Source organism: Pelophylax lessonae, assembly GCF_965119305.1.
Source record: "Pelophylax lessonae genome assembly, chromosome: 4".
Lineage (NCBI taxonomy): Eukaryota > Metazoa > Chordata > Amphibia > Anura > Ranidae > Pelophylax > Pelophylax lessonae.
Window position 1 is genome coordinate 115,186,575 of NC_138771.1, and position 16,288 is coordinate 115,202,862.

Genomic DNA, 16,288 nt, shown 5'->3' on the forward strand with positions numbered 1-16,288 from the left:
AGTACAGCAGGTGGAACGCAAGCCGGAATCTCCGCTCGCCACTCTGCATCTAGCTTGTCTAGTGTGTACATTGTCACGAGTACCGCGATTACTATTGCTTTTACTTGCCATTTACCCATGGATTGGGAATAAAACCTTAATTTTTAGTTTCAATATCTCTTTATTATAATTGTTCCACAAAACAATTGCAAACAAATACGAGAAAAAGAAAAAAAAAAGGAAAAATATGACAAAAAATGTTGTAATAATATTATCGGTTATAACATCATGCCAAAGAAAAAAAAGAAGAAAGGGGGGGGGGGGGAGAGGAGAAAGGGAAAGGGAAAAGCAAGGGAAGACAGGGAACAAGGAAGCTCTCTTCCAGCTCGATTTAATCGCTAAGTAAGGGGTTTTCATATGTATATATACAGTATATATATATACTGTATATATATATATACATATATATATATATATATATATATGTGCCCATTATCTTCAATGCTGAACAGCCTCTACCTCGATACACATGACCTATCTTATCCATTGCCACTGTACATCTTAAGTTATTTAACCATGGGTTCCAACTGCTTCCAAATATTTGCTTCCTTGATCTTATAGTAGAAATCATTTTTTCCATCTCACACTGCTGATTAAGTAATACAAGAGTGTCAGATAGAGATGGTACTTCCTGAGATTTCCATCTTCTTGTAATTTCCAAGCTCAACTTTTCAATGCTCCTTGCTGCAGTGACCACTTGTTTTTACTATGAACTATATTGGCCAGGCAACACACTGACACCTTTTCTGCCATAGTGTTATGGGCTGGGCGTTCAGTGTGCCTTTAAGGAGGGGTGGGCTCCTTCCAGGCTTATCTGCCCTACACCTGTCTATTGAAATGCATGTGTTTCCATTGTTGGAGACTCACAGAAAATGGGGTGCCTTGCCAGGGCTCTGTGGCTTAGGCATGTATTTGCAAATGTGTGCAACTAAACCCCTGTTTTTAACGCATACTGTTGGACAGGTCAAATCAGTTGGTTGCAGGTTGGTCGGTACTTTGAGCTTGGAAATTTCTTTGTTTTTTTTATATGCGTTGTATATAAAAAGGATCAACCTCCTGCTAAGACAGATTTTTAAAAACCAACTGCTGCACTTAAAAATTCCCTGAATACTGGAAAATAGGCAAAAGATATATATTATACAAGTGAGCTATTGGGTGACAAAAATGTATTCAAACTGTAGTGATACTGTAATTCAACCAAAAAATTGTTGCTTAAAATTGAGAAATTAACATCAGAAATGTGAAATCAGGTGCAATGAACATCCAGCACCTGCATAAATGTTAAAAGGTGTCTCTGTGAAACAATGTGATTAATTCTTAAAACAGATTATGCAGAAATTGTTACCAAAAACATTCACTTAAAAATTATTATAAAGGGTCCAAATTATTTTTCAAACAAAGTTAATTTAAGGTGCTCTGTTTCCAGTGTTTCTTAAAACTTGAATAAAACAAAGTGCTTCTATGTTCCACCAGTGCTCAAAAATAGAAAAATCTGCCTCTTACCATGATCTCTAAATTATAGGAGATCATGATCAGCATGGGATATAGGATTACTTTCAATCACCCAAAATTAGCTGTATACCTGCACTATGTGGAAGCAGGACCTTATGTTCCACCATAGAAGTCTCAACCAACACTCCAGATCTCTTTGGGAGCCTTGGGCCAGTTGCCTTTAATTCTGGGCCATGCTATATGCATAGATAGAAGAAAAACTCATTGTGCAGCATGTTCCAAAAATATTCTTTTAATAAAGTTATATACATTTACAGCAAAACAGATAACTATAGGGGGTAGAGAGAGGGGACCGAATGTGGGTTACACCGCTCAGCTTGGAAAGTAAAGACGTCACAGCTCCTATCTCCTTCCCACGCGTTCCCCGTAAAAGGCTACATCTGGGAATGAAGAGTAGGGATGATCGAACTTTTGAAAAGTTCGGTTCGACCAGAACACCCGAACCTCCCGAAAGTTCGGCCCGGATTTCAGAATCCCATTGAAATCAATGGGACCCGAACTTCGGTAATCAAAAAACACAATTTTGAAGCCCTAAAACCCAATAAATGCCCCTAAAAAGTGCCTAAGGTTCTGGGTCATGCCCCAGGGACTATTAATCACACAAAAAAAAGTTCTTAAAAATTGTCATTTTTGATAGAGAGCCAATTATTGAAAAAATTATATAAAAAAAAAAAGAGATTTCTTTGGATTTAGTGTCTAGGGGGTCTAAAAAGTGTACCTGTGAAGTTTCAGCTCTGTAGCATGTCCAGAACCAGAAAAAAAAAGTTTGTTTGTATTAGAATTAATATAGAACAGGGATATGGCTCCGCTATTTTCACACCTTGCCGGTTTTGTAGCAAGCGTTTTTTTTGGGCATTTTTTGGGGGTCTTTGGAGGCAGGCATAACATCAGAACTTGTGTAGGGGTATATATACACACATGTATGTATATATACACATATATAGGTGTGAAAGTAGCAGAACCCTATGCTTGCGCTAATGAAATAATTAACAGGCATATGGCTCCGCTCCTATCACACCTATATATGTGTATGTGTATAAATACATATAAGTGTGTGTGTATATATATATATACCCCTATACAGAAGTTCAGATGTTTTGCCTGCCTCCAAAGACCCCAAAAAAATGCCCCAAAAAAACGCCTGCTGCAAAAACACACCTGGGCGTTTTTGTAGCTGGCGTTTTCTTGGGCATTTTTTGGGCGTCTTTGGAGGCAGGCATAACATCAGAACTTCTGTGTAGGGGTATATATACACACACACATGTATGTATATATACACATACACATATATAGGTGTGAAAGTAGCAGAACACTATGCTTGCGCTAATGAAATAATTAACACCCATATGGCTTCTCTGCTATAACACCTATATGTGTGTATGTGTATAAATACATATAAGTGTGTGCGTATATATACCCCTATACAGAAGTTCAGATATTTTGCCTGCCTCCAAAGACGCCCCAAAAAATGCCCAAAAAAATGCCAGCTACAAAAACGCCCAGGTGTGTTTTGGCAGCAGGCGTTTTTTTTGGGCATTTTTTTGGGGTCTTTGGAGGCAGGCAAAACATCTGAACTTCTGTATAGGGATATATATACACACACACTTATATGTATTTATACACATACACATATATAGGTGTGATAGGAGCGGAGCCATATCCCTGTTAATTATTTCATTAGCGCAAGCATAGGGTTCTGCTACTTTCACACCTATATATGTGTATGTGTATATATACATACATGTGTGTGTATATATATACCCCTACACAGAAGTTCTGATGTTATGCCTGCCTCCAAACATGTCCTCAAAAAAGCCCTATAAACGCCAGCAGCAAAAAGCAGGGTGACAGGGGCGAAGCCATATCACGGTTCTATAAGTGTTCTAATACAAACGATCTTTTCTCTATAGCGGTCACCCTGAAATGGAAGGGTTTTGTCACCCTGCCATAGCAGTCAGAGTCAGTTAACCCTACACTACACTACGGTCCCCTTACACTTAACACTTTCCCTACAGAAACTAGATTATTAAATCTAACTATAGTGGAAAATAGTACCCTAACTACACTAGATATCCCTTTCCTCACGCTAATAATTGCTAAATGACACTTTGAAGCAGAAGTAACAGAACTGCTTCCACTCTCTTCCACGTCCCTGTATTACAATGCTAGGAATTTGGCGGGGCTATCTTATATACTGGGGGGCGCATTCACTAATGATTGGCCTCTGGACCCCCTAGTCACTCCAATCACATTCCTAGCATTCTCCCGCCCCCTCAATTGGCTTTTACTGATGGTTCTGGTCCATTTGCATTTTGGTCGGTTCTGGTTGCCGAATTCCGAACTTTTTCAGCAAAAAGTTCAGAATTCGGCCGAATTTCGAACAGTCAATGTTCGGGTCGAACCGATGGTCGACCCGAACCGTTCGATCATCCCTAATGAAGAGTCTCTCCATTCCCAGATGTAGCCTTTTACGGGAAAACTCATCGGAAAGAGATAGGAGCTGTGATGTCACTACGTTCCGTGCTGAGTGGTGTAAGTCCTTTAAGGAATACTAATGTGGGTCTGAGACAACCAGTCAGTCTTATAATTGAAGTTTAGCATAAAACATTAAAAAGACCAGTAGGTACTTTTGATAATTTTTTACAAGACAAGTACCTGATACATGTGTCCTTCAAAAAGTATAGAGCATCAATTGAGCTGATGTTTGTAAAAACTTTTATTTACCAAGAAAGAGTTGTGCGCCTTCTCTACAAAATGGAGCAAAACATATTTTGCCAGAAGTGAAGAGGAGACAGGAATGGTTTTGTTTACTGTTTCCTCTAAAAGGCAGGTCCAACAGACAGATTAAAGTAGAATTTAATATTTAATGTCACTTTAAATTGTTTGTTTGGGCCAAGCTGGCCCAAACAAACTATTTCAACAAAGATCTTGCTTCTTGGCTCGCTGTAATGAAATATTTAATAGCATTATCTACATACGGTAAGCAGTATTGTGTGCCAGCAGCAGTTCAGGTGAATTTCCATCAGAGGGTGCTTCTCTGCCATTCAGGGGAAGCCTTTTATCATTATCAATGAATATGAGGCTTCCTCTAAATGGGTAAGGTGAAGATCATGACATCACCCACCCAGATCTCTTCCTCTGCCAGTCAAAGAAAACCTTGTATTTATCGATAAAAATACAAGGCTTTAATTCTATTTTAGCCACCTCTATACCACCATGTTACATCCTAATTTTCTTTCTAGGTCATTTTTCAGTGCAGTTCTGCAATATAAATCCATTTGCAGTTTTTTCTATCATATTATGCAATGTTTTTTGGGGGACAGAAAAGGCTTTAATTTGATAGCTAATATGGATACATATATTTTTATTTCCTTGGTTTTTATTGGGGCTAAATATTTAAAAAAATTAAAAAAATGAATTTACTGTACCTGTAATTTTTTCCTACCTAGTGTTTACAAAATGTGTGCACTCCCTAAATACTTATCCCAAAATATAACCAACAAATTCTTATGAATAAAATTATATCACATTAGTTGGATTTTTATGTACCATAGCTGAATACTAAAGCTCAAAGCGAACTTATGCATTATACTCCTTTAAATGGGGGAAAGGTTTGCATAAACTGTTAGCTTAACATTAGGGTTGAGCGAACACGGACTGTATTATTCGTGTTCGTACCGAATAATTGGATTTTTTTTACCCGAACACGGACACGGACACTTTACTGTATATTCGGGTAAAAATCCGTGTTCGGTCGTTTTATTTCCGGGTTTTGCATGCTTTGGCGCTCTTTTCATGGCGGGCTTTCAACAGCCAATCAACAAGCGTTTAACTGGTGTGCCTTAAGCCATCCCAGCCATGCCTACAAATGTATCAGTAGCTGTGATTGGCCGTCTGAAGCATGTGACCAAGTCTTTATAAGTTCGAGGCAGCGCCGCTACGGCGTCATTCTGCTGCTTAGATCCACATCAACGTGCTGGCTGCTGATTAGGGACAGACAGGAAAAAAAAAACATTTGTGTCCGGATAGAATTGAGGGACAGGTCGGAGTGTGTTAGGCAGGGCGAGTTGTAGGCATTTTAGGGATAGAGTCTGCTGATTTTTAGGGAAAGTGTGTTCTACAAACTACAATCGACATTGCTGTGTGGGGTGGGGTTTGCAGTCACCCAATCTACGATCTCTTATCAATCCTGTTAGGGATAGAGTCTGCTGATTTTTAGGGAAGGTGTGTTCTACAAACTACAATCGATATTGCTGTGTGGGGTGGGGTCTGCACTCAGTCCCGATCTACGATCTTATCAATCCTGTTAGGGATAGAGTCTGCTGATTTTTAGGGAAAGTGTGTTCTACAAACTACAATCGATATTGCTGTGTGGGTGGGGTCTGCACTCAGTCCCGATCTACGATCTTATAAATCCTGTTAGGGATAGAGTCTGCTGATTTTTAGGGAAAGTGTGTTCTACAAACTACAATTGATATTGCTGTGTGGGGTGGGGTCTGCACTCAGTCCCGATCTACGATCTTATCAATCCTGTTAGGGATAGAGTCTGCTGATTTTTAGGGAAAGTGTGTTCTACAAACTACAATCGATATTGCTGTGTGGGGTGGGGTCTGCACTCAGTCCCGATCTACGATCTTATCAATCCTGTTAGGGATAGAGTCTGCTGATTTTTAGGGAAAGTGTGTTCTACAAACTACAATCGACATTGCTGTGTGGGGTGGGGTCTGCACTCAGTCCCGATCTACAATCTTATAAATCCTGTTAGGGATAGAGTCTGATGATTTTTAGGGAAAGTGTGTTCTACAAACTACAATCGATATTGCTGTGTGGGGGGGGGGGGGTGCAGTCCCGATCTACGATCTTATAAATCCTGTTAGCGATAGAGTCTGCTGATTTTTAGGGAAAGTGTGTTCTACAAACTACAATCGATATTGCTGTGTGGTGTGGGATAGGAGATAGGCAGGTGTCAGTGATCCACATCCATTTTGCTGTGTGTGGGCTGCAGTGAACACAATCTTTTTGGGGTGCAGTGAACACAATCTTTTTGGGGTGCAGTGAACACAATCTTTGTGGGGTACAGTGAACACAATCTTTGTTGGGTGCAGTGAACACAATCTTGGTGCAGTGAACACAATCTTTTTGGGGTGCAGTGAACGAAATCCTTTTGGGGTGCAGTGAACACAATCTTTGTGGGGTGCAGTAAACACAATCTTTTTGGGGTGCAGTGAACACAATCTTTGTGGGGTACAGTGAACACAATCTTTGTGGGGTGCAATGAACACAATCTTTGTGGGGTACAGTGAACACCATCTTTTTGGGGTGCAGTGAACACAATCCTTTTGGGGTGCAGTGAACACAATCTTTGTGGGGTGCTGTGAACACAATCTTTTTGGGGTGCAGTGAACACAATCTTTGTGGGGTACAGTGAACACAATCTCATACTTCTGAAGATTTGAGGGTGCTGCCTGTTCCATACTCCCCCTACTCCTCATCCATCCTTTTAGGGGTACAAACAATAGTAATTGGGGCCTAGTGTGGTTGTGTACGTGTGAGATACATACACTTTTTTGGATCATATTTTCTATTCCGCTATTTAATCAAAAACCTTTGGGGATCAGTTAAATTGGGGGATAGTCTGTGTTGGTACGTGTGAGATCCACCTTTCCAAGTTTTTGGGGTTCATCTCATACTTCTGAAGATTTGAGGGTGCTGCCTGTTCCATACTCCCCCTAATCCTCATCTATCCTTCTAGGGGTACAAACAATAGTAATTGGGGCCTAGTGTGGTTGTGTACGTGTGAGATACATACACTTTTTTGGATCATATTTTCTATTCCGCTATTTAATCAAAAACCTTTGGGGATCAGTTAAATTGGGGGATAGTCTGTGTTGGTACGTGTGAGATCCACCTTTCCAAGTTTTTGGGGTTCATCTCATACTTCTGAAGATTTGAGGGTGCTGCCTGTTCCATACTCCCCCCTACTCCTCATCCAGCCTTTTAGGGGTACAAACAATAGTAATTGGGGCCTAGTGTGGTTGTGTACGTGTGATATACATACACTTTTTTTGATCATATTTTCTATTCCGCTATTTAATCAAAAACCTTTGGGGATCAGTTAAATTGGGGTATAGTCTGTGTTGGTACGTGTGAGATCCACCTTTCCAAGTTTTTGGGGTTCATCTCATACTTCTGAAGATTTGAGGGTGCTGCCTGTTCCATACTCCCCCCTACTCCTCATCCAGCCTTTTAGGGGTACAAACAATAGTAATTGGGGCCTAGTGTGGTTGTGTACGTGTGATATACATACACTTTTTTGATCATATTTTCTATTCCGCTATTTAATCAAAAACCTTTGGGGATCAGTTAAATTGGGGGATAGTCTGTGTTGGTACGTGTGAGATCCACCTTTCCAAGTTTTTGGGGTTCATCTCATACTTCTGAAGATTTGAGGGTGCTGCCTGTTCCATACTCCCCCCTACTCCTCATCCAGCCTTTTAGGGGTACAAACAATAGTAATTGGGGCCTAGTGTGGTTGTGTACGTGTGATATACATACACTTTTTTTGATCATATTTTCTATCCCGCTATTTAATCAAAAACCTTTGGGGATCAGTTAAATTGGGGGATAGTCTGTGTTGGTACGTGTGAGATCCACCTTTCCAAGTTTTTGGGGTTCATCTCATACTTCTGAAGATTTGAGGGTGCTGCCTGTTCCATACTCCCCCTACTCCTCATCCATCCTTTTAGGGGTACAAACAATAGTAATTGGGGCCTAGTGTGGTTGTGTACGTGTGAGATACATACTTTTTTTTTATCATATTTTCTATTCCGCTATTTAATCAAAAACCTTTGGGGATCAGTTAAATTGGGGGATAGTCTGTGTTGGTACGTGTGAGATCCACCTTTCCAAGTTTTTGGGGTTCATCTCATACTTCTGAAGATTTGAGGGTGCTGCCTGTTCCATACTCCCCCCTACTCCTCATCCAGCCTTTTAGGGGTACAAACAATAGTAATTGGGGCCTAGTGTGGTTGTGTACGTGTGATATACATACACTTTTTTTGATCATATTTTCTATTCCGCTATTTAATCAAAAACCTTTGGGGATCAGTTAAATTGGGGGATAGTCTGTGTTGGTACGTGTGAGATCCACCTTTCCAAGTTTTTGGGGTTCATCTCATACTTCTGAAGATTTGAGGGTGCTGCCTGTTCCATACTCCCCCCTACTCCTCATCCAGCCTTTTAGGGGTACAAACAATAGTAATTGGGGCCTAGTGTGGTTGTGTACGTGTGATATACATACACTTTTTTTGGATCATATTTTCTATTCCGCTATTTAATCAAAAACCTTTGGAGATCAGTTAAATTGGGGGATAGTCTGTGTTGGTACGTGTGAGATCCACCTTTCCAAGTTTTTGGGGTTCATCTCATACTTCTGAAGATTTGAGGGTGCTGCTTGTTCCATACTCCCCCCTACTCCTCATCCAGCCTTTTAGGGGTACAAACAATAGTAATTGGGGCCTAGTGTGGTTGTGTATGTGTGAGATACATACACTTTTTTGGATCATATTTTCTATTCCGCTATTTAATCAAAAACCTTTGGGGATCAGTTAAATTGGGGGATAGTCTGTGTTGGTACGTGTGAGATCCACCTTTCCAAGTTTTTGGGGTTCATCTCATACTTCTGAAGATTTGAGGGTGCTGCCTGTTCCATACTCCCCCCTACTCCTCATCCAGCCTTTTAGGGGTACAAACAATAGTAATTGGGGCCTAGTGTGGTTGTGTACGTGTGATATACATACACTTTTTTTGATCATATTTTCTATCCCGCTATTTAATCAAAAACCTTTGGGGATCAGTTAAATTGGGGGATAGTCTGTGTTGGTACGTGTGAGATCCACCTTTCCAAGTTTTTGGGGTTCATCTCATACTTCTGAAGATTTGAGGGTGCTGCCTGTTCCATACTCCCCCTACTCCTCATCCATCCTTTTAGGGGTACAAACAATAGTAATTGGGGCCTAGTGTGGTTGTGTACGTGTGAGATACATACTTTTTTTTTATCATATTTTCTATTCCGCTATTTAATCAAAAACCTTTGGGGATCAGTTACATTGGGGGATAGTCTGTGTTGGTACGTGTGAGATCCACCTTTCCAAGTTTTTGGGGTTCATCTCATACTTCTGAAGATTTGAGGGTGCTGCCTGTTCCATACTCCCCCCTACTCCTCATCCAGCCTTTTAGGGGTACAAACAATAGTAATTGGGGCCTAGTGTGGTTGTGTACGTGTGATATACATACACTTTTTTTGATCATATTTTCTATTCCGCTATTTAATCAAAAACCTTTGGGGATCAGTTAAATTGGGGGATAGTCTGTGTTGGTACGTGTGAGAACCACCTTTCCAAGTTTTCGGGGTTCATCTCATACTTCTGAAGATTTGAGGGTGCTGCCTGTTCCATACTCCCCCTACTCCTCATCCATCCTTTTAGGGGTACAAACAATAGTAATTGGGGCCTAGTGTGGTTGTGTACGTGTGAGATACATACACTTTTTTGGATCATATTTTCTATTCCGCTATTTAATCAAAAACCTTTGGGGATCAGTTAAATTGGGGGATAGTCTGTGTTGGTACGTGTGAGATCCACCTTTCCAAGTTTTTGGGGTTCATCTCATACTTCTGAAGATTTGAGGGTGCTGCCTGTTCCATACTCCCCCTACTCCTCATCCATCCTTTTAGGGGTACAAACAATAGTAATTGGGGCCTAGTGTGGTTGTGTACGTGTGAGATACATACTTTTTTTTTATCATATTTTCTATTCCGCTATTTAATCAAAAACCTTTGGGGATCAGTTAAATTGGGGGATAGTCTGTGTTGGTACGTGTGAGATCCACCTTTCCAAGTTTTTGGGGTTCATCTCATACTTCTGAAGATTTGAGGGTGCTGCCTGTTCCATACTCCCCCCTACTCCTCATCCAGGTTTTAGGGGTACAAACAATAGTAATTGGGGCCTAGTGTGGTTGTGTACGTGTGATATACATACACTTTTTTTGATCATATTTTCTATTCCGCTATTTAATCAAAAACCTTTGGGGATCAGTTAAATTGGGGGATAGTCTGTGTTGGTACGTGTGAGAACCACCTTTCCAAGTTTTCGGGGTTCATCTCATACTTCTGAAGATTTGAGGGTGCTGCCTGTTCCATACTCCCCCTACTCCTCATCCATCCTTTTAGGGGTACAAACAATAGTAATTGGGGCCTAGTGTGGTTGTGTACGTGTGAGATACATACACTTTTTTTGGATCATATTTTCTATTCCGCTATTTAATCAAAAACCTTTGGAGATCAGTTAAATTGGGGGATAGTCTGTGTTGGTACGTGTGAGATCCACCTTTCCAAGTTTTTGGGGTTCATCTCATACTTCTGAAGATTTGAGGGTGCTGCTTGTTCCATACTCCCCCCTACTCCTCATCCAGCCTTTTAGGGGTACAAACAATAGTAATTGGGGCCTAGTGTGGTTGTGTATGTGTGAGATACATACACTTTTTTGGATCATATTTTCTATTCCGCTATTTAATCAAAAACCTTTGGGGATCAGTTAAATTGGGGGATAGTCTGTGTTGGTACGTGTGAGATCCACCTTTCCAAGTTTTTGGGGTTCATCTCATACTTCTGAAGATTTGAGGGTGCTGCCTGTTCCATACTCCCCCCTACTCCTCATCCAGCCTTTTAGGGGTACAAACAATAGTAATTGGGGCCTAGTGTGGTTGTGTACGTGTGATATACATACACTTTTTTTGATCATATTTTCTATCCCGCTATTTAATCAAAAACCTTTGGGGATCAGTTAAATTGGGGGATAGTCTGTGTTGGTACGTGTGAGATCCACCTTTCCAAGTTTTTGGGGTTCATCTCATACTTCTGAAGATTTGAGGGTGCTGCCTGTTCCATACTCCCCCTACTCCTCATCCATCCTTTTAGGGGTACAAACAATAGTAATTGGGGCCTAGTGTGGTTGTGTACGTGTGAGATACATACTTTTTTTTTATCATATTTTCTATTCCGCTATTTAATCAAAAACCTTTGGGGATCAGTTAAATTGGGGGATAGTCTGTGTTGGTACGTGTGAGATCCACCTTTCCAAGTTTTTGGGGTTCATCTCATACTTCTGAAGATTTGAGGGTGCTGCCTGTTCCATACTCCCCCCTACTCCTCATCCAGCCTTTTAGGGGTACAAACAATAGTAATTGGGGCCTAGTGTGGTTGTGTACGTGTGATATACATACACTTTTTTTGATCATATTTTCTATTCCGCTATTTAATCAAAAACCTTTGGGGATCAGTTAAATTGGGGGATAGTCTGTGTTGGTACGTGTGAGAACCACCTTTCCAAGTTTTCGGGGTTCATCTCATACTTCTGAAGATTTGAGGGTGCTGCCTGTTCCATACTCCCCCTACTCCTCATCCATCCTTTTAGGGGTACAAACAATAGTAATTGGGGCCTAGTGTGGTTGTGTACGTGTGAGATACATACACTTTTTTGGATCATATTTTCTATTCCGCTATTTAATCAAAAACCTTTGGGGATCAGTTAAATTGGGGGATAGTCTGTGTTGGTACGTGTAAGATCCACCTTTCCAAGTTTTTGGGGTTCATCTCATACTTCTGAAGATTTGAGGGTGCTGCCTGTTCCATACTCCCCCCTACTCCTCATCCAGCCTTTTAGGGGTACAAACAATAGTAATTGGGGCCTAGTGTGGTTGTGTACGTGTGATATACATACACTTTTTTTGGATCATATTTTCTATTCCGCTATTTAATCAAAAACCTTTGGAGATCAGTTAAATTGGGGGATAGTCTGTGTTGGTACGTGTGAGATCCACCTTTCCAAGTTTTTGGGGTTCATCTCATACTTCTGAAGATTTGAGGGTGCTGCCTGTTCTATACTCCCCCCTACTCCTCATCCAGCCTTTTAGGGGTACAAACAATAGTAATTGGGGCCTAGTGTGGTTGTGTACGTGTGATATACATACACTTTTTTTGATCATATTTTCTATTCCGCTATTTAATCAAAAACCTTTGGGGATCAGTTAAATTGGGGGATAGTCTGTGTTGGTACATGTGGGAAAGATCCACCTTTCCAAATTTTTGGGGTTCATCTCATACTTCTGAAGATTTGAGGGTGCTGCCTGTTCCATACTCCTCCCACTCCTCATCCTGCCTTTAGGGATACAATCAATAGTAATTGGGGCCTAGTGTGGTTGTGTACGTGTGATATACATACACTTTTTTTTGGATCATATTTTCTATTCCGCTATTTAATCTAAAACCTTTGGGGATCAGTTAAATTGGGGGGTAGTCTGTGTTGGTACGTGTGAGATCCACCTTTCCAAGTTTTTGGGGTTCATCTCATACTTCTGAAAATTTGAGGGTGCTGCCTGTTCCATACTCCCCCCTACTCCTCATCCAGCCTTTTAGGGGTACAAACAATAGTAATTGGGGCCTAGTGTGGTTGTGTACGTGTGATATACATACACTTTTTTTGATCATATTTTCTATTCCGCTATTTAATCAAAAACCTTTGGGGATCAGTTAAATTGGGGGATAGTCTGTGTTGGTACGTGTGGGAGAGATCCACCTTTCCAAGTTTTTGGGGTTCATCTCATACTTCTGAAGATTTGAGGGTGCTGCCTGTTCCATACTCCTCCTACTCCTCATCCTGCCTTTAGGGGTACAAACAATAGTAATTGGGGCCTAGTGTGGTTGTGTACGTGTGATATACATACACTTTTTTTTGGATCATATTTTCTATTCCGCTATTTAATCAAAACCTTTGGGTATAAACAATTAGATTGCGTGATAGTCTGTGTCGGTACGTGTGAGATACACCTTTCCAATTTTTGGGGAGCATCTCATACTGCCGAGGATTTGAGGGTGCTTCAGTCTGCCTCCTGCCTGTTCCGAACTCCTCCTACTCCTCATCCTGCCTTTAGGGTAGAAAAAATTGTAATCGGGGCCTAGTTGGTGTTTGTACGTGTGAGATACACCGTTTTTTAAAATTTGTCCTATTCCGCTATTCAATATACACCCTCTTTGAGTGTAAAAAATTAAATTGCGGGATAGTCTGTACCGGTACATGTGAGATACACCTTTTTAAATTTGTTTGGCGCATCTCCTTCTACCGCCGAGGATTGCAGGGCGCTTCAGTTTGCCTCCTGTTCCCAACTCCTCCTACTCCTCTTCCTCATCCTGCCTTTAGGGTACAAAAAATTGTAATCGGGGCCTAGTTGGTGTTTGTACGTGTGAGATACACCGTTTTGTAAAATTTGTCCTATTCCGCTATTCAATATACACCCTGTTTGAGTGTAAAAAATTAAATTGCGGGATAGTCTGTACCGGTACATGTGAGATACACCTTTTTAAATTGGTTTGGCGCATCTCCTTCTACCGCCGAGAATTGCAGGGCGCTTCAGTTTGCCTCCTGTTCCCAACTCCTCCTACTCCTCTTCCTCATCCTGCCTTTAGGATACAAAAAATTGTAATCGGGGCCTAGTTGGTGTTTGTACGTGTGAGATACACCGTTTTGTAAAATTTGTCCTATTTCGCTATTCAATATACACCCTGTTTGAGTGTAAAAAATTAAATTACGGCATTTACAAAAATTTTTAATGCGGGCCTAGTCTGTGTTTGTACGTGTGAGATACACCATTTTTTTATCCTTTTTCCTATTCCGCTATTCAATATACACCCTTTTGGGGTAAAAAACATTAAATTGCGGCATAGTTTGCATATTTGACTGTGAGATACACCCGTGCGATACTGTTGTTGTTTTGTTCCGCTATTCAATAAACACCTTTCTAGGGCAAGATCATAAATTACAGAAATATGAGGAGACCGTCAAATAGGGGCCGTGGCCTGGGTCGTGGTGCTGCTGGTAGAGCTCCTGTTGCAAGGAGAGGATGTGGTCGATCTGTGCCAGCTACACGCACAAGTGAAACACCTTCCACAAGTGTGAGTAGGCGACAGAACCTGCATCAGTATTTGGTAGGGCATCATGCGCCTCTAGACGTGATGAGGCCTGAAGAAGTACAGGCGATAGTAGATTGGGTTGCTGACAGTGCCTCCGGTTCCTTCACATTGTCTCCCACCCAGTCTACTGCAGAAAGGTCAGAGTTGGCACCTGCAGCCAATGTCCAACCGTCTTTCACCACACCCCCCTTGGAAATCAGGCAAGCAGTCTGAGCCCCAATCCATACAGCAGTCTCTTCTTCTTTTTGAGGACTCTGTCAGCAGGGTTTCCCAGGGCCATCCACCTAGCCCTGCCCCAGAAGTTGAAGAGATTGAGTGCAGCGATGCCCAACCACTTATTTCTCAAGATGAGTACATGCAAGGACCATCGCAGCACGTCTCCGATGATGACGAAACGCAGGTGCCAACTGCTGTGGCGTTCAGCATTGTGGAGACCGACAAGGAGGGCAGGGGTGAAGACTGGGTGGAAGATGATGTGGAGGACGATGAGGTCCTCCACCCCACATGGAATGAAGGTCATGCAGGTGACCTGAGTAGTTTGGAGGAAGAGGCGGTGGTCGCACAGAGCCACCAGCACAGCAGAAGAGGGAGCAGGGTGCAGAAGCGGAGCCCTAGACACTACGCCTGCTACTGCCCAACGCAGCAAGGGAACGAGCGCACCAAAGTCAGCTCAAAGGAGTTCTCTAGCGTGGAAGTTCTTTAGAAAATGTGCTGATGACAGGACACGAGTGGTTTGCACCCTGTGCAATCAGAGCCTGAAGCGAGGCATAAACCTTCTCAACCTGAGCACAACCTGCATGATCAGGCATCTAAGTGCAAAGCACGAGCTGCAGTGGAGTAGACACCTTCAAAACCAAGAAACGTCTCTGGCTCATCCTGCTTCCTCTTCTGCTGCAGTCTCGGCCGCTCCAGCCACATCTGTAGTGATACCGGCACCTGCCACCCCGCAAACAGAGGATCTGTCAGCAACACCACCACCTGGGTCACCAACCATCTCCACAATGTCCCGTGGAAGCGTTCAGCTTTCCATCTCCCAAACACTTGAGAGGAAGAGGAAGTACCCCCCTACCCACCCGCGATCCCTGGCCCTGAATGCCAGCATTTCAAAATTCTTGGCCTTTGAAATGCTGTCATTCCGTCTGGTGGAGACGCACAGTTTTAAAAACCTTATGTCGGTGGCTGTCCCACAGTACGTCGTGCCCAGCCGCCACTACTTTTCCAGGCAAGCCATCCCTTCCCTGCACAACCAAGTGGGGGAAAAAATCAGGTGTGCACTGCGCAACGCCATCTCTGGCAAGGTCCACCTAACTACCGATACGTGGACCAGTAAGCACGGTCAGGGGCGTTATATCTCCCTAACGGAACACTGAGTAAATGCAGTGGCGGATGGGCCTGAGGCGGATAGCAATTTGGCGCATGTCCTTCCACCACTGAGGATTGCAGGGCGCTTCAGTTTGCCTCCTGTTCCTAACTCCTCCTACTCCGCTTCCTCATTCTCTACCGCCTCCTCATCCGGACAGCGTAAAACCTTCACCACCAACTTCAGCACGGCCAGGGGTAAGCGACAGCAGGCAGTTTTACAACTTGCCTGTTTGGGGGACAAACCACACACCGCGCAGGAGTTGTGGAGGAGCATGGAACAGCAGACAAATGAGTGGTTGCTGCCAGCGAGCCTCAAGCCCGGCCTGGTGGTGTGCGATAACGGGCGAAATC